This window comes from Dreissena polymorpha, chromosome 13 (assembly GCF_020536995.1).
Source record: "Dreissena polymorpha isolate Duluth1 chromosome 13, UMN_Dpol_1.0, whole genome shotgun sequence".
NCBI lineage: Eukaryota > Metazoa > Mollusca > Bivalvia > Myida > Dreissenidae > Dreissena > Dreissena polymorpha.
In genome coordinates this window covers 50,548,761-50,571,114 of record NC_068367.1, presented here as the reverse complement: position 1 = coordinate 50,571,114, position 22,354 = coordinate 50,548,761, and the positions used below count along the sequence as shown (strand labels likewise).

Below are 22,354 nucleotides of genomic sequence, written 5' to 3'. Positions count from 1 at the left end.
CGGGACGCGATATTCTGCGTCAAATACTCATAAAATGCAAGTCAGGACCCGTCATGTGTTTATTTGCGTCCCATGGGACGCACAATTAATTTGACGAATTGGTTCTTGTAATATCAATATACACAAGAAACTCTGAAAGACAACAGCAGTACTTTTTTAGACGGATGTACAAGTTGTCTAGCTTGTTGATTTATCGACCAATCATTTTTCAGGGCACTGCTGTTGCTAGGTGCAAAGTCCCGAATTGAGATTACGTTGCGTAAAAGAAAAGCTTACTGAGTTTACGACAGCTTATTATCTGGCAAGCAAAATTAAGCTATAAAAGTAAATACAATCTTTATTTTATAGGTGTGTGTTAAATCTCAGCTATTGTTTACGTAAATAATCGATTACTATTCAGCAATTTTCCTTGTCCAATTGGGGAAAGTACCCGTACCGGTCCAATTGGGAAAAATTGAGTCGTGAAAACCTCAAAATGGGGAAAAATCGAGTCGTGAAATCCTTAAATTGGGAAAATCGCCTTGTGAAGTTTGGGTCTTATTGAATACATCATACAGTTCATACTTAATTGAACATACCCATTAAAAGAATCATTTGCAGGCATGCCTTAATGACAATTAAGTAATTAAGTTGAAATAAATAACAAAATATTATAAAGAACACACAAAATCAATTACAAGTTGTTTTAATCTCTTGTTAAGCAATGTCTCTGTCTTTCATTTTTTTGAAAATTTCAACAATCTTTGATGTTTGATCATCTATCAGTTGCTGGCATACCTCTCTGCACAGCATCATTAGTGCTGTCAATGTGTCGTGTGATAGACGGTCCCGATTGTTTGTGCAAAGATTGTTCATTAGACTGAACACCCTTTCCACAGAGGCAAGGTTACAAACCGACATAAAACAGTACGCTGGCTGCCTGACAAAAGAACCGGAAACAGTAACGACACTATTGATTGCACGCGCTGAATAATAAAACCCCAAATTAATCGAGAGCGTGGTTACACACAACTATACGATTTTCTTTGTTCGCTCGCCGAAAGTTAGGTTTTGTTACGAAAATTTTGGTCGTTTTGAGAAAAAATTCGGACGTTGATTGGGATTTTTTCAGATGCCGATTTGGGAATTTGGGAATTTTTGCTTGATTGGGAAAGTACTGTTTACCGGTACTTTATAAAGAAGGAGGAAAATCGCTGCTATACTTTTAACTAATTGACTGTGACTTGCATGAAATTCTGTGCTATCTGTATGATATAAACATGCATTTTTTAGTGAATTATAACTGTAAAATGAAGTTACTGAATTGCGGAGTAAATACAAATACAAATTATTTCTAGTTGGTTTATCAGGCCTCATCCTAGAGGGCGACGTAGGCGACCATGTCGCCCTACGATGCTTGATATCGCCGACATTTTCCAATATTTTCTCCTTTGATAATCTGCAGCGCATGTGCGCAATGCTGTCACTAATATTGCCATTGTTTACTGTGTGCAATTATCGGTTATGTGATCTACTGATAGCCACAGGATTTGCTACGCATCACTTACTGCTGATGCAATTCCAGTCGAGGCATTGTGTACACGCCAGTCTTAGCGACAATAGTGTATTGACGTAACCATCTATGTATAGAATGCCATTCGAGGCTCCCGACCTCGTTTACAGTTTTTCAAGCGGCTTTTGTTATTTGTCATGGCTGCCGAGAACCAATACAGCCATTTTTCACATGTTGGTCATTTATTGTTATGCATGATGTTTTGTACAACTTAAAACAGTCAGAATCTCACTGCTAAATTTCAGTCATAATATATTTGAGTACTGAGCTTAAAAGCCGAACATTAAAGCCGAATTTCATAAAATGCAGCAAAGACAAATTAGCGCCCCGAGCGGATAGTGACGTACATATTTTCCTACAATAACCGAAGCATTCGTCTTTGTATTATAAACCGTTAAACTACGAGGGGTGTTCCAGAAGTTTGTGGATTTTCGCTATAACCTATTAGTTTGCTGGTAAAAGTCAATGAAATTTACATATTATACAAACCAATTATCACGGACTTTATATATAAGCTAAAAATGCAGGAATTCCATAAAGCGCATTTGAAACGCGTTGCCATGGAGACCTCAGTAACGACATGCGGCGCACGCGTGTATTTTATTATAAGTATGAGCGTTACGCGAATTTAAATTTGGTTTAAATGTCGTTGATAAACAGAATTTACGGCAAATTTCACGTTACAGCGCCTAAGTCCTCCTTACAGCCTGGATTTGGCCCCTATGGACTTCCGCGTCTTCCCGGAAGTTAAATCACAGTTGCGCGGTATTCGCTTTGCAAGTAAACAGGAACTTACAGTTGCAGCAAAGCGAATCGTGTCGTCTTTTGACGCTGACTGGTATAGAGACACTTTTGACAAGTGGATTTCCCGACACATAAAGTGCATTCGCGTTGGAGGTGATTATGTGGAAAAGATTTGACCGTTGTTAACTTCATAACGTCATTGACGTTGAACAGAAACGTTACACGTGCGTCGGTGTGCGCATTGTGCACATGTTTAAATCTCTGATATATATTTATTGTTTTATGTATTTCCATGATATTTGGAGAGAAGATTTGGAAAGGACGAAATATTCTTAACATGCTATTTGTTTGTCCATTTATGTTACCAAATGAAAGTTATAGCGAAAATCCACGAACTTATGGAACACCCCTCGTAAGTTTAGATGCACATCGTACCTGTATGGTATACATGCTGGCGAATTCGGCTGTACAGCCGTTTTCAATTTCAGAATTAAATATCTGGCTTATTTCGCATTTTTCGACACATGTTCTTCTTAACTTTTATTTTAATTTATATTGAAATATATATATAATAAGTTTTTTACACAGTTTATATAAATTCATAAATATTTGACAAAATCGTATATACCCGCTTTAACAAATATCTCAAACAGAGAAACAGAATTACAAATTAAAACTTTAATCCAAAAACGCAGTAAAAAACACGTGGGAACATTCCATTAAAAGTCAATGACGTCATTCAAAGAGTAGAAATGACAAATAATCTGACAAATTTCTCAAAACTAGCCAATATTATTTGGTCTTAATAATTGCTTTATTGAGTTTTTTTTTACAGTGATATGATTCTATATCACTCAATAATATAAATTTAAAAATGCAGTTAAACATGCATTTATGAACAATTTGAATACTGTTATTTATAATCATAGCAATAATGTTTAATTTTTCCCAATTTCATGGTTGATCACGCTATTTTCCCTAATCTAATAGGCACACATTGTAAAATATAAAGAAAAAATCACTGCAACTTAATTGCACAATTCAGTTGACATCTGCCTCTGGCAAATCAGATCATCAGATGGTGTGCACTGTTGGATGCACTTATTACATTGTGCTGTGTTGAATATGCAGTATGGGGCATGCCTAGTTGGAAATTGACGGTATAAACTAATTTCGTCATGTAAATTAATCATAATTTAAAATCATATAAGTGAGCTTTTTTTGTTAAGTTAAAGTATGTTTGATCACCTGAGCAAATGGGTAAGCCTTTCTTGTCAGTCAATGCCCACGGGGGCACCATGGTCATAGCTTGACTGAAAAAATCTTATTGGGCAGATTATAAACCAAACTTGTTATGCCATAAAAGCGTTGTTTAGGGTGACATATTTTTAATTTAAAGTAATATTTTAGGATATGGTCATTTTTTGAAAAGGAAAGCTATTGTGATCAGTTTTTGTGCCATGTGAACCAGGCATAGTCTCCTTGACTTTGTTACTGCTGTAGAGGCCACATTTCATACTCAGCTGGCTGTAACTTGGTTAGGATGTTATCTTTAGAGTATCTTTGTCAATTTTTAACCCATTTAAGCCTAGCCTCTAGATAAAAGGCCTTGGCAAACAGTAGGGCTGTAACGATACATTCGAATTACTCGAATACGGCTGTGGACGAATCGTATTCGTTATTCGCCACCTCCCAAACCGAATATTTGACGAATACAAACAACGTGGTTTCGAGTTTGAAAGTTTAATCATCTCATCTTACCTTACAAATAAAGGTTCATACGTTATAAACCCCTATATTAAAATGTTCTTCTCCTTATTCCGGCGTTATTCATCATGTTTACCCCACCCACTATGTTTCAACTTACACAGTGAGATTATCGACAAAAATAGCGGGCACTGGATGAATATTTACGACATTGAATTGAAAAATCTTTCGATGGTTGTTTAATGTTTATTTAGGTAAATACGAGTGATTTGATGCTCAAACATACACTCAAAGGATTAGCAGATGGAATTTCTTATTTGTTTATCTTTACGACAATGATTAAGCAACTTATCAACAAACATGGAGCTTAGCAAAGGGAATGCTATTGATATTGTTGACCCGCCTGCCAAATACACGTTGTTTGTCACTACTTTGGTTTTCTCAAAAGTTTCAAAACTGTGTTCAAAGTTTAAGCAGTTCTAGTCAGTGTTTTGTTATTTCAGAGTGTTATATTTCATGTTTTCAGTATGCAATGGTACTCAATTAATAAAATTGACAAATACACATAGTATTAGTTCATACTATATCATGTCATGTGAAGTTGTCAGTATTACTTTTGTCCATTGAAATTCATATTCGCGAATAATTATTCGTAATATTCACCATGTTTCTTGATACGTATCGTATTCGTCACCTAGTGTATTCGTTACAGACCTAGCAAACAGCGTAGACCCAGATGAGACGCCGCATGATGCGGCGTCTCATCAAGGTCTGGGCTGTTTGCTTACAGGAATTTCTGTAAGAAATATTCTAAATATAGAAATAAATATACTAGACATCCCTAATTTTGGAAATAAATTGATCCAATTTAGAAGGATGGGAGTGTCCACTAGGCATAAATGGGTTAATCTGGGTCAAGTGGGGTCAAAAACTAGATCCCCAGGACTGATCAAATCTTACAAAACCTTGTAACCTCTCTGTAAATCACATTTATGAATCAATTTTGAGGGAACTTTGTCAGAATGTTGATTTTGACAATGCCTTATTGAAGGCCATGTTTGAATCATAGCCATGGGATGAAAAGCTTGGTGACCATGCAGGTCAAATGCTAGGAACAAACCTTATCAATCTACAAAAATGTCCATATTAATTACAAAATATTGATGAAACATTGTCAGAACGTTTATCAAGCTCATGTTTTAATGTGGTGTATGGTTACAGTGATTTTTTTTGCCCAAAATTACCACCGATTATCGGCTGCTTCCCAATTGCAAAATTCCATGTTTTTCCCAAAAATCTGACCAAAATTTCCCCCAAAACCCCCATTGTCAAAAAAAAATTAGTGTTTTTCCCAGGCCATTTTAGCGTGGCGAAAAGCCACGCCGCCCTCCCGGATCGCCACTCTGCCCTTTTCAAAGACAAATTTCGCCACGCGCCCTTCTTTTCAACGGCAAATTTTGCCACGCGCCCTTATTGATAACATCTTTATTGCCTTATAATCTAACTTGGTCGGCAAAATCAGCGTCCTTGATTGTCTGTGACGATTGGACTGTGCTTGATTTATTCGAGAGATGTCAACGTCTAATCGACTATATTAAATTGAGCAGAATTAATAATTACAGTGCTCGATTTATAGGTAGGTCTTACTGACTGCTCCAAAGCTGTGAATTAGTCATGCGTGAATAACCCCGCGTTAGTATCAATCGATAATGCCGGAGGCTATGTTATACCAAGCGCACTTTTCGGTCGACAATGTGTACTCCTCCACGATAAAATCATTACTTCGGAGACCTTTGATGAAAAACTCGATGTTATTCTCGTGGCAATTGTGCATTGCATGCATTGTTCGGTTATATCAAAACATATATTTTTACGCATAATTACATTTAAAATCACAAACAAATTTATTCTTTATCGTTTTCGTCTTTAAATTAATTAGATCTAATTATTGAAATAATTACTGAGACGTATACTAATTAAACAAAATGCGAGTCGCGTATACGATTTAACGTTGCTATGCGCACCTGTCGCTTACATCATTTGACATTTTATCAACATGGCGGACTATACAGAGGTAAATTATGACTCGGCAAAAATGGCAAATAACGTGGTAAACGATCAAATTAATAATGGGAGATTATACTTTAAGAAGGAATTAATGAAATGTCTGTCATAATCAACAATGCATAAAAATGTTTTAGATAGCAACAACATTATTTATTTATTTGTAATCTACTCGGTGGATGTAAGACAAACATGGTTACATTTATATGTAAGTGGATCTGTGTATACTCAGATTCATATGCATATATTGCTTTATTATGTTTGTCGTGCTGTACAGTTTATTGAAACAGCATGGAACTTAAATGTACATTGCAAGGTAAATATATTAATATAAATCATAGTAAGTTAAATACATCTATTACCATTAAATGTGATTGTTTATATGTTATTTTTTCCACAACTGCTTCTGATGCGATTACATGTTTCCCCGTAATTCAGGTATTCAGGGAACGTTTTTGCCTTTTTTTGCCTAAACTGCGCGCTAAAATGCCCTTTTTGAAAGTAATGCGCCATGCCCCTTTGCCCTCCTGGGAAAAACACTAAAATATATATATATTTTTAAAAATTTTTTAAGAAAGAAGTCTCTTATGACTTAATTATGATTTCTTTACTCTAGATCTCAACTTTATTTTTTAAACATCCTACAAAATATATAACTTTAATTTAGTCCTTTTTGTCATAAATAATTCCCAAATTTGCTACTTTTATTGATTAAAAAAATATAATCCCAATTTGACCTGAGACTCCTTTTCCCAAAATGGCTAGAAAACCCCCTGAACATGCACTTAAAAACAATATTAATTCTGTTACTTATAATAATATTTATAATGCTTAATTTTTCCCAATTTCATGGTTTATTGCGCTATTTTTTCCAATTTCACAGTTTATTGCGTTAATTTTCCCAATTCAATTTCAAATGGCACATGCTGTAACAAATAAAAGCAAAAAAAAATCACTGGGTTAACAACAAGGTCAGCAGGTCAATTCTTCAACATAAGGCATATGTTGAAATCAGGTGAGCGCTCTATACAGTGTTTTCCACAGGATGTTTTAAAGACGCCCCGGGCAGTAGGGGAAGAGAGTAGCCGCCTCTGTACGTTAATTTTTTATGACCCCCACCACTATAGTGGGGGACATATTGTTTTTGCCCTGTCTGTTGGTTTGTTGCTTTGTTTGTTTGCGTCTAACTTCACATTCGTCATAACTTTTGCAATATTGAAGAAAGCAACTTGATATTTGGCATGCATGTGTATCTCATGGAGCTGCACATTTTGAGTGGTGAAAGGTCAAGGTCAAATATATGGGTCAAAATCGCTTATTTAATGTACACTTTTGCAATATTGAAGATAGCAACTTGAAATTTGGCATGCATGTATATCACATGGAGCTGCACATTTTGAGTGGTAAAAGGTCAAGGTCATCCTTCAAGGTCAAATATATACCGGGACAATTTGTTTCACAAACACATCTTGTTTTTACAGTCATGTATTTATGACATTATTAGGTGTGTTATGAATTTTCAAGAAAAAGCTATAAAGTCATGGCTAACAACATTTATTTAATTCTTTTAACACTTTCACTCACGCATAATCCTGACTCGATCGATTTCCCAAAGCATAGGTATCAACCTGACTGACTATTACTGCATACTTACCTCTTTTCATTCCGCACAGACTTATCAGGAACAACACTACACATATGCATTAAACACTCTTTTCTCAGGGCGCGACTCATTAGAAAATACATGTGGATAAAATCTGTTGTACTGTAGTATATAGCTTGCACCTGCTTGAAAGCTGGGTTTGTCGTTATGAATCATTTCCAGGTAATGTTAATTTTTTTTGGTGCTATTTTCTGGATTGTAGTACACACAGAAAGATAAACTGTTTGTTGATTGACATGTGCTGCTGTGTTGTTAAACCTGTGAAATTTATGTGTACAAATAGTACAAATTACAATCTATAACCCTAAAATTAATGTTTTAGAGGCATAGCTCCTTAAGTATGGATAGAAAGTGCACCAACAAAAACTGCAACCAAAAAACTTAGGGTGAAAATGAATGTGTGATTGTACTTTGTTTTGTTCAATTAATCCTAAATTGGAAAGAGATATTTAAGAAAAGATATTGCAATTAAGTGGCAGGTGGAGATGAATTCTGAAAGCAAATCTGTGAAAAATGCAGTTGTTTGAAACATCTCATGAACATTATGTGCTATCAAAAAGTAATGTATGTTGACTTTGTAAGTACATTAAGTAAAGGAAATTACTTAAGCAATTGAAAGAGAAAAGCAGATGCAGTTCCATAAATAAACCATTCAGACCAAAACCAATGTTGACCTGTACCCTACCTTGACACATTATGCATATACACACACACTAATCAATCCAGTTCGTCACCTTGTCTCAGTTAATGAGGAAATGCAAATTGACTATTTTGTATTCTCTAACAACCACAGTCCAAGTCTCAGATAGAGCCCATTGGTTAACCCTTTCAGTGCGGGAACCAAATTTTAAAGGTCTTTGCAAACAGTTTGGATCCAGATGAGACGCCACAGAACGTGGCGTCTCATCAGGATCCAAACTGTTTGCTTTTCTGATAGTATTCTTTGAAAAAATCGAAGAAAATGCTCACTTTAGAAATTCAGCAGACTACATTTAAGCAGACGACAAATTTCCCAGCATACAAAGGGTTAATTCAATATTGTAAATGAGCCGCTCAGGCTGATTAGGGACAAAAAAATTGCTGTAAGATTCAAACATAGTCTGTCCTTAGCAAGAATCAAGTTTTAAGTCATAGGCCACATGCTCCCAGGTTAGCTCCACACCTGCAGCCTCTGCAGTTTGGTCAGGTCATCTACCCCTGGCCTAATTAATTCTGTGCAGACTGCACAGGCTAATTTGCTACTACACTATATATTTGATACAACACTATGCCGATTAATAAAGTCTTGTTTTCTCAGAGCAAGGGCCATTAAATATATTTGATTATAGGATGTCCTCCAGTTTTGATCATAAAACCAATGAACTGAACACGAATATCTCATGACTGATTGCAATCTCGAAATTATTGCTCACAGTTGGCAAACAAGTACAGTTTTTTATCCCATCATCAGACGTGCATTGTCGAAATAAACCACTGTAGAATAAATTTTCCTCTATTTCAGCAGTGCTGAAATATAGCTGTCACGCGCGGCGAAGAATGTTCATATTACTCGGAATCAACTATAAAGTAATCATTTTTAGTAAAATCGAATCAGATTCAGCAAAACAAACAATTTGATACCAAGATGTAATATAGTTTTAACACATAATGCAACTCAAAAAGCAAATAAACATTATTTACAAATATTAAGTGCGCGTACTCGTGACGTCATTATTAACACGTCATACGACACAATGCATGTTGTTCCACGCTTTAGATGCAGTTGTTTCGTGTCTTTTTTTTTCATTATTTTTTTAAAATCGGGGATGTAGAGGTATGATTAACAGAAAAACAGGTTGATTACTGATCTTTTTGTAATGTATTAGGCTCGACACGATTAAAATAATGAAACAATGTTTGCTTAAAATATCTTTGGGATTTATTGTCTAGTTTGATTTTCCTATTCTATTTAAAAAAAAAAAATTTACGACTAAGAAAATTGATGGGATAAATCGAATACTAGGTCGGTTCCGAATAAAGCAAAGTTTATCTTGCTCTGCACGAAAATCTGAACCACTCGCCAAGGCTCGTGGTTCAGATGTTCTAAGCCTCGCTAAATAAACTTTGCTTTATTCGGCACCGACCTAGTATTCTCTATAAACATTAGCATAGTGTGATCAGAATCACAATCAATGTGGGTAAATCATCAACAACAGGTGATAGTCTATGGCAAGCGGTTCGATGCATAATCCCAAGAAACTAGGTTTCTCATGAGAACCTAGGTTCTCTACCGAGGTTCTCAGAATGAGAACCTAGGTTTCTCATGAGAACCTAGGTTTTCAAATGAGAACCAGGTTCTCATGAGATGAGAACCTAGATTTTCAAATGAAAACCTAGGTTCTTGTGAAAACCTAGGATACCAAACGAGAACTTGATGAGAACCTCAGAATGAGAACCTAAGTTTTATGTGTCTATGAGAACCTAGTTTCTCATGAGAACCTAGGTTCTCAAGCATAAACTTAGGTTTTCAAATGAGAACCTAGGTTCTCATAAAAACCTAGGTTCTCATGAAAAACCTGGTTTTTTGGCATTTTATAAACCTAGTTTTTCATGAGAACCTAGGTTCTCATAAAAAACCAAGGTTCTCATGAGAAACCTGGTTTCATGGGATTATGCGTTGAACCGCTTGCCATAATTAACCTACAGTTGTCTCCCATTGCTTAGTACACGCTGGCGGCATATGTGTAAAATGATATGAAATAGGCGTGAAACCGTGAATGTTACTCCCCAAGAATGAAATTAGTAAGGTAATCGGTTGACATTGGTCTTAACACGTTAATAAAAATTAAACTGTTTATGAAATACATCTTTAATTGTAAATATTATTTTGAAACAAATTCAGATCAATCGTTACATTATACATTGTTACAGCATTAAATGAGTTTCAGATATTCAGTTCCCTTGCTCGGGCCTTAAACGACTGTACGGTACAGTTTTCTATTTTAAATATGTCTGTGATATAGTAAGCAATCATTATGGTATAAATACAAGTTTTACCTCTATTGTTAATGTGTAATAATGTATTATTCAATCATAAGATATCGGCAACATTGCAAGAAAAACTTATGCACTAAAGATTTTGCAAACATATTTCAATAACTTGAGATATCTGCAAAAATAAAGTTCTTAACGACGTGTTTTCATTCTGTCCAGCCTGTGTGTAATCGTATGTGAACCCCATTGATCCTGTGCCCTGAATAATATGTGTCCCGTATTCCAAACGAGCAAGTTTACGCCGCCCGACGCGTAATTCTAAAAATCTCTGAGAACCTAGGTTCTCATGAGAACCTAGGTTCTCTGAAAACCTAGGTTCTCAGAGAATCTAGGTTTTCTCAGAAAACCTATGGTTCCCAAATGAAAACCACGGATATGGCAAGCAGTTCGACACATACAGTACACTCATCGCGTTTTCCCAAAAAAACGCGCTCCCTCCACGGGGTTTTTTCTGCTAGCGAGTGTTCACGCGGCGTTGAGAGAGCGAGGTGAACTCGATAAAACAGTTGGCGTTACGCCGCGTTTGCTAATTCCTGCGGCGTGTATTACTTGAGCCTAGTCGGTAAATGCAGACAATTTCCGTTCTTATCAGTGACCGCCGCGCAACGCCGCGTTAGCAATGTGCTACTGGGCATACCAAAAAATAAAAACATTGTTATAATAAATTGTTTAAATACTGTAGTACATGTATAAAAAAGATAATTGTATAGAAAATTAATACGTATAAAAATTATGTTTTTTAGTTCACAGGTACGTCTACAATATGAATGAATATAAGACATTTGACAAATTAATATTTAAATCATAACGCATATAACACAAGAATAAATGTTCCGTAAAATTTCCAAAATGAGAATAATAATTAGTAATCCGAAACACACTATGATTTTTAATGTTAACACGACGTTTACAAATGCTTCCAATATACAGTTATCATGTATATTTCCCGACAAAAGCGCGCGAAAATTATGATGCAATGTACAAGGTCAAGGTACATCGTATACTCCTGCAAAGCGTGCGTGTAATGATTTTTTGATACAAACTTTGTAGTGCAGAGAACATTGAATTTTGTTGATTTCGGTTAAAGTTTCTTTGGTATTTTTTAACAAAATTATATCGCAAATAAGTTGATATTTCCTCCAAAATAATTTCAAATCGAACACGCCGAATCTTTAGCGTTACGGTATTTAAGTAGAGTAATTATTTTAACAGTAATTGTACTGTTAACTGATTAAAGAAGACATCTGGGTGGAACTTGATTTTAAGTGTTTGGCGTTATGAAAACACGCAAAGCTTGTCTACTGACCTATTGTGTAGACTGCTGTCTGCGGTGTTTTGACAAAAGGGATTAACATGTGTGAATGTCACTCTGCCGATTTGGTCCATAATTACTAGTAAACATTATTTTGAATGTCGACGCAACAAGAATACAACTGTGAATATTAAATGCAACTATCAACTCAATAGTTACCACCTTCTTTTAGCAATCAATGGAATAACCTACCTACAAAGAGAAAATAAATGCATTAGCGAGCAGAGAATTGACTTTGTTCCGACAAGTAAAACCATTCCTTATGCATTCGTTGAACGTGTTTACTTGAGTAAGTTATGCCTTTAGACAGGAAGCAGCTTTTCTTTGATTACGTCAAACTGTCAATTCACACAGATTTGCGAGATTTTTAGGGTCCTTGGTCATTTGTTTACATGTTCAGTATAGAAAATCACCTGCTAACATGAAAACTTTGGATTAAATTATCAAAATAAAAACAATGTTGCAAACTGTGTTTATATTAATTGGTAAGTATAAGTTAAAAGACGACGTTTTGTTTGTCGTAAATCAACGAGTTTTCTATACAACAACAACTACTTCTACAACCACGTCGGGATTGATCTATCATGGTTGTTTTTTTTTAATTGTAAATATTATACTACATATACATGTATGTACTTGTAATAAATGTAATTTTATTTGAAAATCAGGAAGTCAAACAAACATAAATTGATCGTTATCTCGTAAAACGCGGAGTTTCCCCCGCGTTGCCAACGCTGAGGGCCGCCGCGTCAGCTTATCATTTTTGCTGATCGTTAACCGTCGCGTCCAAAATCATGCAAACACCGCGTCTCGCGGGATTATCTTAATCTCCCTCCAGGTCAATCCCCGCGGAGTATGGAGGGAAATTGGGGAAAACGCGTGGAGTGTACTGTACTCCCAAGAAACTAGGTTTTTCATGAGAACCTAGGTTCTCATTCTGAGAACCTAGGTTCTCATAAGAACCTAGGTTTTCAAATGAGAACCTAGGTCCTCATGAAAACCTAGGTTCTCATTTGAAAACTTGGGTTCTTGATGCCATGTGCAATCTTCAAGCGAGAACCTAGGTTCTCATTCTGAGAACCTAGGTTGTCATGAGAAACCTAGTTTCTTGGGATTATGCATCGAACTGCTTGCCGTAATAGTCTGCTCACAATACAATAGCAATCAAACAATGGACATTCCTTTTTAAAACTCTGTAGCAGACGTACAAAAATTTAAAAGGCATTATGTTCTGGTAAGAACTTTTTTTTTAAGAGGAAAAAAAGAAAGTAAATAAATTTGTTTCAAATGCAAAATTTAATATAAAGAAAGTGCTGTGGGAGCCATGTTTGAAGTCCTGTTGCTTGATTGAGCAAGTATGAGTACAAAATGAGCCATGTCATGCACCAATTAGTCATATGCCACATTATGCCAGCCTAGCTCCATACCAGCCTGCGCATCTGTGCAGTCAAGTTAGGACGTACCCTTTCCGCTATTAAGGCCATAAAACCTTGTGTGACTACATAAGGGCAGGGTAGCTAGCTCCTGACCAGGATGCGCAGGCTTGTCTGGAGCTAATCTGGTTGACATACAAGTATGGCATAAGCCCCATTTTTGTCAATGCGGCCTATATAAAATGCACTGGTAATTTCAACATTGTACTTGTATAGCACCGCATAAGTAAGCCAATTCTTGTGAAAACTGGACTTATGAGGGTAAAGTGTAGCTGGAGATTAGCCAGTGCAGTCCACACAGGCTAATGAGGGATGACACTTTCCACCTAGACTGGATTTTTGTTGAGAAGAGCCTTCCTTTAAATGAAAAATTCCATAAAAACGGAATGTGTTGTCCTTGATTGGCCTGTGCTGACTAATGACTGCACAGGCTACGTCATGTAATCTAGGATGACACTTAACCCTTTGCATGCTGGGAAATTTGTCGTCTGCTAAAATGTTGTCTGCTGAATTTCTAAAATTACACTGTAACTCCAATATAGTGCGGTCCGTTATAAAGCTGTGTCCAATATAAAGTGGGGGGTGCTTGGATCCCGTTTTTTCTCCAACCTTCCATTTCTGATTCAAATCCATGTTATGCAACTACTTGTATATTCAGAAAATTCAAAGAAGCCGGCGATCACAGCTTGATTGCTTTATCCGTTCGTTTAACTGATTTTAATCGATTAGAGGTTAAACGACACTCGACAACTAATTGGTGTTTATCTGTTGTGTAATGTCAATAAAGGTGTGAAAACTCGCGAGTCCGTGTTTATTACATGTATTCCCTATCAGAGCGGTTCGGTGCGCTAATTTCAATAAGGTAAGTGCAAGCGTAATAATTATCAAATTAAAGTTATTTAAAACGATTACCTGTTTATGTTTTATATTTATCGTGTATTGTATTTCATTGTATAAACTATGGCTGTGTAAGTGTGTTATCGTTTATTATATGCTATACAAGCTTGATACATAAAAAGATTTGTGTAAGTTTAATGTTTCAGTACGTATACGAAAAGTAAATTAAAAAATCCTGAAGATTTATTTACATGCTAACGCAGTGTAATTGTTAACAGAGATTCACTTAAATTTTTGCCCGTTATCAGAAAGTCCACGGAAAGCACGTTTTTACATGCTGCGTATGACGCAATAAAACATTACTTTGTACATGTATCGTATAGCATTCAATCTAAATTTAAATTCGCTCGTCCAATGAAAGCTGTGTCCCATAATGCACTATACTATTTTTCTGAAAAATGGTGTAGGCATATGAATTTGATAACGAAATTCGTTAACATATTTCTTGTAATAAATGTTTAACATTATTTTTTCGTAAGTGATGTTGTAATTATATTGGATTATCAGACAAATGTGCGCATTAGAAAAGCGGTATATATACTGTTATCATTCGATTCGATTTATATGCATGCATTTGCGGATGACAACACAGCATGACAATATAAATAAATAAGCTCAAAACTTATAAAGCTGTCCGTTTATAACGCTGTTGCGTGGCTTGGACCCCGTCATCCGCGTTATATTGGAGTTACAGTGTAGCATTTTTCTTCGATTTTTTTTTTCGAAGAATACTATTAAAAGAGCAAACAGTTTGGATCCTGATGAGACGCCACGTTCTGTGGCGTCTCATCTGGATCCAAACCGTTCGCACAGGCCTTCAAAATTCGGTTCCAGCACTGAAAGAGTTAATGCATATGTATAAAGCTCAGTTTTCTCAGAGCGATGCTCAGTAAAGCCCCATCTTGCTTCCATCAAACCATGTGACCTTTATGATCCTGGGGTATCTGTATGTGGAGAGATGTGGTGGTAATGTTTAGACTTCAGCATGCAAACCACCCAAGGTTCATAGGGAATGTTTATAAAGGAGCTAGTTTAAGGAGTGTTTGTTTAGATTTCAGGGTTTTTCAACATTGAGTTTTTCATAACATTCCTTTGTCATTATAGGTGAATATTTACTTAATACGCAGAACACTGCTTTTTGATTCAAGCATTCTGCAATTTTCTACCTGTTGACTCCTGCATCATTTTCATGTAATTATTATCCAAAAGCTTAATCTAGAGTATATGTTATATAATATTTTCTGTTAAATGGCATAGTATTTGACTAAAATGAAACTGTAAACATTTTGCTGAAAATTGAACTAGTATGCACCAACAAAATAACTCTTGAGATTCAGTATTTTGACCACTTAAAATCTTGTCTGATCTCTGAAATGTTTAAGCATGTTGTCATTTGAATCCAAGTTGTTAAAATATAATGAATTCCCTGAAAATTTATGACAACAATTCTCGTGATGCAACGTTTTCAAACATGTCATGTTTGTCAATAAATCTGATACACTTTATTATACTGCTCTCTTTATTTTTCCATTCATCTTTGACCCAAAACTTTTGTAACCTAATATTTATGAGTAATTAAATAGCAATCAAAATTGAAGTAAACTGTGAATGTATCCATTGTTTGATTACCGGTCATATGGCAGTTACAGAAGCGGCATTTAATTCAAAGTGAAACCCAAAACAGTAATTTGCCACACGATTCGCGTGACATAAAGTTAAGGATTGGAAAAGTCGGCTTGGTGTTATGCTTTCTGCTAGTTTGCCTCAGTATTTTATTCAATGGGAGGGTACAAAATGTACCAGATGATTTATACAATATTAATAATTAAGTAAGCAAGTTTGAATTTGAGAAAAAGTAATATTGGAGGAAGTATTTTATCATTCTTTAATATCTAATGCTTTATTGCAAATATATAAGTAATGACTTTGAAACAAACTGAAATTGAGGAATTAACAGATTTGCAATAAGCTTACATGTATGTTTTATTTTTCATGTTTCTGGTTATTAAAGGAACAGTTTGGGAGGTGAGTGTTTTTTATCTGCGTGAAAACTGTTCTTGATTCCTACTTTGTTAGTACTAAGTACAAAAATAAACATATTTCTTGTTTTTAATTATTTGACCATGTCATCAGTATGTACACTTTGTTTAAACCTTGCAGTAGTATCAGCAATGATATCATTAATGATAGCATTTAAGTCAAAGAAACAAACTTTTTTGTTTGGAACAAGGCTGTAAAGAATTATGGGTGTTAAACCTGTCTCTGGAAAAACCAGACAATTAATCTATGTGGGTAAAATGTTGTCCCAGATAATTAAGTCTGTGAATTGAGTTTCAGTGATACAAATGTACGTGTCACTTCAAGGATTAAAGTGGTTGTTGAAATGTTGAAAATCATAATTTTCAAATTTTTTGTCACACATTCAAAACATAAAAGGACACAATAAATAAGCAAGCAAAATACCTGTTATGACCTACAGTACAGCCAAAGCGGCACAAACATAATCCGTGGCTATGCCACGGCCAGATTATTAGTCCGCGGCGGCCGAATCGTGTGTTCACGCGGCATCGATCCGCGCAACGACGCCGAGTCTGTATTAACCTCGCGTACTTCCACGGAGTAAATCCGCCGCATACGTACGCGGCGGATCGAGTGAAAAGATATCCACCTACATGTACATACATGTATGTGTAGCGTAGAATTAATTACGCGCAACTGTTTATGTTTCGTTCGATTATCATTATTAAATTTGTAATCCGAAACACACTTCCGAATTTTAATGCTAACGCGTCCTTTGGCAAATTCTAGCGTCAAATAAACAGTGCAAAAATATCCTTTGTTTCATAAAAAGCGCGCGAAAATTATGCAGACATGTAAAACGTTGTTTGGAAAGTTTGGTTGTATTTTGTGTTGTATAAATACATGAACATCACGTCAGGCGTAAATCGCGTGTTCAGTGGGGAAAAAAACGCCCGATTAGACGTTATTTCATCATCTCTATAAATAGGAACAAATTCCAAAAATGTATTTGATACTTAAGGAAATATCGAGAATGTTTGTGTATCGTAAATATTTTCCAGCATTTGCTTTAAAACTGGAATATACGGGATTATCGGGTAATTAGTAGCAATATTAACTGTATAATATGAACAAAATAAAACGTGTTTATATACGCATATTCAAACAATAGCTGATAATTAACAAAACAACAAATACGTCGTCACCGTCTTGATTATTGGTGTGGCTTCAAACTGCTTATTTTCTCAGCTAAAATATAATAGCAGAATCAACATGCTATTAATTTATAAATCCACCATATGCTGGAGCCTTGACCGCTTGTATGTGCGAAAACATAATTATGTGACCTTGTTTATGTGTGAAATACATACACTACGGGCGGGAAACAAACTTAATTGGCCAGACACATTAGCTACATGTATATGCTAATACAATCTGCGCACAATAAATTTATTATGATTTTAATTATTATTATAATTGTTCTTTCAAAATTTGTTAACTACATGTAATTTATAATTTTAAAAAGATTTTTTATTTCATGATGCGCATCGACTCGGCATCATGTCGCGTATCGCGGCATGCCTAGGCGGACAGATGCGAAGTTTCGCGGCGAAATGGGACTTGCCGCCGCATACTGACGCGTCTTCAACGACTGACGCAGCATTGACTCGTTTCGCCTTGCCGCCGCGGATCGCGAAATACGTTTGTTCCGCTTTGGCTGTACTGTAATATAAATACTGAAAAATACAGCTTTGTTTATGAATTGTAGTAGTTTGAAAGTACAAAGACTGCAAAGGCTAAACTATTTTATAATTTAGAGTAAATCAGATGTTTTCGTTGAATTTTGTTGTAACACTTGGCATATGTATATCAAGTTTTAAATATCTGAACTTATATGAAAGTCCGCTTGGCAAAGTGGTTTAGGCAATATTAAACCAAAGGTCACTGGTCTGAACACAGCTGGGGACAAACTGTTTTCTTTTGTTTGCTTTTTAAAATCTAGCCATTTATGGCATTTACTGACACACTTAAAAAATGCCCCAACCTGTAAACAAGTCCCTTTAAACCAACAAAATGCTCAGAACTTGTTTTGCTTTATTTGTTTGAACGGCTCTCTGCTGATTTTAAGTTTATCGACCATTTGTTTTTTCTGTATTCCTTTTCCAATATCTCCATCAATCTTATATAGATCAATACTCTTGGAGGCATTTAATTGTCATTTAATATAGATTATTAATTTTGTCAAATGTCTGCTCAGCCTCTATTGAAGACAGTGAAATTTATTAGTTTGCAGACTGATCATGGTGTTCAAACTCAATTATATCAATCAAAACTCAAAAGACTTAACAACTCTCAAAATGCACAGTCGTCATCCCCAAACTAAATAATAAATATGAGCTGCTCTCGGGGAAACTAGCCTGGGGCTTAATACATGTACGCCAAGTGTCGTTCCAGATTAAGGAAGAACATTTTATCTGCTTTTAATAAAAAAAATTATTGGGAAGTCACCTCTTAACGAAAATCCAGTTTAGGGGGCAAGTGTCATCCCTGAATAGCTTGTGCTGAGACTACTAATCAGGGATGACACTTTCTGCTTAAACTGGATTTCTGCTAAGAAAAGACTAACTTTAAACAAAAAATAATATGAAAAGCATTAAGCCCTCTTTTTCCCACAGAGAGGATTATAAATGAAGTGTTTCTGTGGACTGTGATTGACTACTGATAAGCCCTGGCTGGGTTGTTAGACTGGGAAGCCTATCTGCTCAATCCAAAAGCACATCTTTATTACATCTTGTTATTGCAGGCTGTTATCAGGGCCAGCGGATGGCTCTACTGATGGGTGTTGGTTGATACTTATCATTTATTTGTTTTCTTAGAATGATGATGGTATCAGCTTAAGCTTATCAGAATCCTGTTCAGGGATTTCAGCTGCATCTTGCCTTGTTGTTTGTGTATCACTCTCTCGTGCAACATTTACATAAAAAATAACAGTCTTTTCAGTCTTTTCACCATTTTGGGAATGGAGCCGGTAACCTTTCAATCTGGAAAGATCTTTTCATTTTGACAACATTTTGGGAAATTGGTGTTGCTGTTGTTTTTTTCTAACAAATACTTTAAAATTGTTGATATATTAATGTTTTCAATATTATATTTACTTAGTTTCAACTATACAGCTGGATTTGGAAATGAAATAAATATATAGATTTGTTTAGAACTTTTTTGTTGTTTTGAAGAAACATTCAATTGCAAATTTTGGCAGATTTTTTGAAAAAGATCACCTTTTTGGGATTGGTAATTCGGTCCCAAATTTGATGAGAACAAAACACAGAGTAAGATGTGAAAGTGAATTTCGGTTTTGATACCAATATTAAGGTAGACAAGTGAAGATTGTTTTAGTCAATTAGAGTTTATAACATAAAAGAAAAACTTTACAATGATATCTGTGTATCTTAAAACAATATTACATGTATGTCTGTTATGCTGAATATGCTATTAAGTGTATGTGTGTAAAATGTTACACATGTAATGAAATGAACAAACTTCAGTGCTTAAACTTATTTAGCTATTACTTTGACAAGGTGTAAACAAATTAGAGCATCCACCTCTGATAAGCCTTTGGCTTGAACCGATATGCCAAGCCTTCTACACATATGAGGTCTTTCAAGATATTGGTTCAGGTGAAATGGCCTGATTATATTTAGACTGGCCACCTAGCCACATTTGAAATACTATATACAGTGAGTATGGAATAATACATCAAACATGGAAGGGACATATTTTTATGCCCCCCTTTGAAGAAGAGGGGGTATATTGCTTTGCTCATGTCGGTCGGTCCGTCGGTCCGTCCACCAGGTGGTTGTCAGACGATAACTCAAGAACACTTGGGCCTAGGATCATGAAACTTCATAGGTACATTGATCATGACTCGCAGATGACCCCTATTGATTTTGAGGTCACTAGGTCAAAGGTCAAGGTCACGGTGACCCGAAATAGTAAAATGGTTTCCGGATGATAACTCAAGAACGCTTAGGCCTAGGATCATGAAACTTGATAGGTAGATTGATCATGACTCGCAGATGACCCCTATTGATTTTCAGTTCACTAGGTCAAAGGTCAAGGTCACAGTGACCCGAAATAGTAAAATGGTTTCCGGATGATAACTCAAGAACGCGTAGGCCTAGGATCATGAAACTTGATAGGTAGATTGATCAGGACTCGCAGATGACCCCTATTGATTTTGAGGTCACTAGGTCAAAGGTCAAGGTCACAGTGACCCGAAATAGTAAAATGGTTTACGGATGATAACTCAAGAGCGCTTAGGCCTAGGATCATGAAACTTGATAGGTAGATTGATCATGACTCACAGATGTCCCCTATTGATTTTCAGGTCACTAGGTCAGAATCATGGTTACGATGACCCGAAATAGTAAAATGGTTTCCGGATGATAACTGAAGAACGCTTATTCCTAGGATCATGAAACTTGATAGGTAGAATGATCATTACTCGCAGATGACCTCTATTGATTTTCAGGTCACTAGGTCGAAGGTCAAGGTCACGGTGACCCGAAATAGTAAAATAGTGTCCGGATGATGACTCAAGAATGCTTATGGCTAGGATCATGAAACTTCATAGGTACATCGATCATGACTGGCAGATGACCCCTATTGATTTTCAGGTCACTAGGTCAAAGGTCAAGGTCACAGTGACAAAAAACATATTCACACAATGGCTCTCACTACAACGGAGAGCCCATATGGGGGGCATGCATGTTTTACAAACAGCCCTTGTTGTTGATTTTTATGCTCCCTGAAATAAAATAGTTTCCAGTTTGTCTTTCCTTCCTTCCTTCCTTCTTTCCTTCCTTCCTTACTTCTTTCCGTCACACTTTTGCTACCGTTTCTATGAGCGCCTTCAATACTTTACCTATCTTTTTCATATTTGGCATGTAGGTACCTTGCATGGACCTCTACCTTTTGATGAGGTTTGAGGTCACTGGGTTCAAGGTCAAGGTCACCGAGGCTAATAATAGATTTTCCGTCACTCTTTTGTTACAGTTTCTCATAGGGCCTTTACTACTTTACCGATCTCTTTCATATTTGGCATGTAGGTACCTTTTTTAGGTGGTTATTAACACATAGATTGACAAAGCGCATCATCGGGGAGCATCCATCGTTTCCAACGATACTTGTTTCAAACAAAACTGCTCATTTCTTGTTCTGAATGTGTTTTAATGATATTGTATACTTGAAGTTTAATTAGCTTTTTTTCCAATGACTTTTTCTTGTGCAGTGATGTTTGTTTTAAAGCAGTATCCAGAAATTGACAGATTAAAAGCAATTAGATGTGGAGAATTGCTAGACAAAGGAGGAGTCTCTGCCATAAGTTGCTGCATTTAATGCATGTGCATTAAGTGTCATCCCAGAGTAGCCTGTTTGGAATGCTTTCCATCCAGACTTGATTTTGTTAAGATAATCTGGGATGATATTTGAGGCAAGTGGATAATGCCCTTTTTTCCTAGAACACAGCATATGTTGTCTGATGTCACCATCACTTATCTAAAGACTACATTTATAGGACTCTTGGATTCTTGCAATTTTGTTCCTTGTGACCTGCACTGCTAATCATACATTCAGATGCCTGTAACATACATGTACGCTCTTTCTACATTGGGTCTGAAATACTTTAAATACTCATTCACCTATTTAACTTTTACACCACAAACTAAAATTTTCACAAACTCAAAAAAATCCACACCAAACAAAAACCATTTTGGGGCTGTTCTACCAGAAGCAGAAAGGAAAAAAAAATTGAAAAAAATCAAAATATATAGCAGTCCGGCATTCCGTTTTTCAGTCTACAGAGATTTTTTACGCAACGCCTTAACATATTTAGCTGAATTTAGGTATGTGAGTCTACATACATTACTTAC

At 35.9% G+C, this 22,354-nt stretch overlaps 1 protein-coding gene across 3 annotated transcripts in view; it reads left to right on the top strand.

Annotated features, from left to right (window-relative positions):
* Positions 1 to 22,354, top strand: part of LOC127855323 (fibroblast growth factor receptor 3-like) — an 81,507-nt gene that overhangs the window by 12,350 nt on the left and 46,803 nt on the right. The window contains exon 1 of one of the 3 annotated variants that reach the window (XM_052390800.1): positions 16,415 to 16,430. The exons of the other annotated variants lie outside the window; for them this stretch is intronic. The gene's annotated coding sequence lies outside the window, so the exon portion shown is untranslated. Of the gene's footprint in view, positions 1 to 16,414; positions 16,431 to 22,354 lie in introns of those variants that run through there. 3 annotated transcript variants of the gene reach the window in all.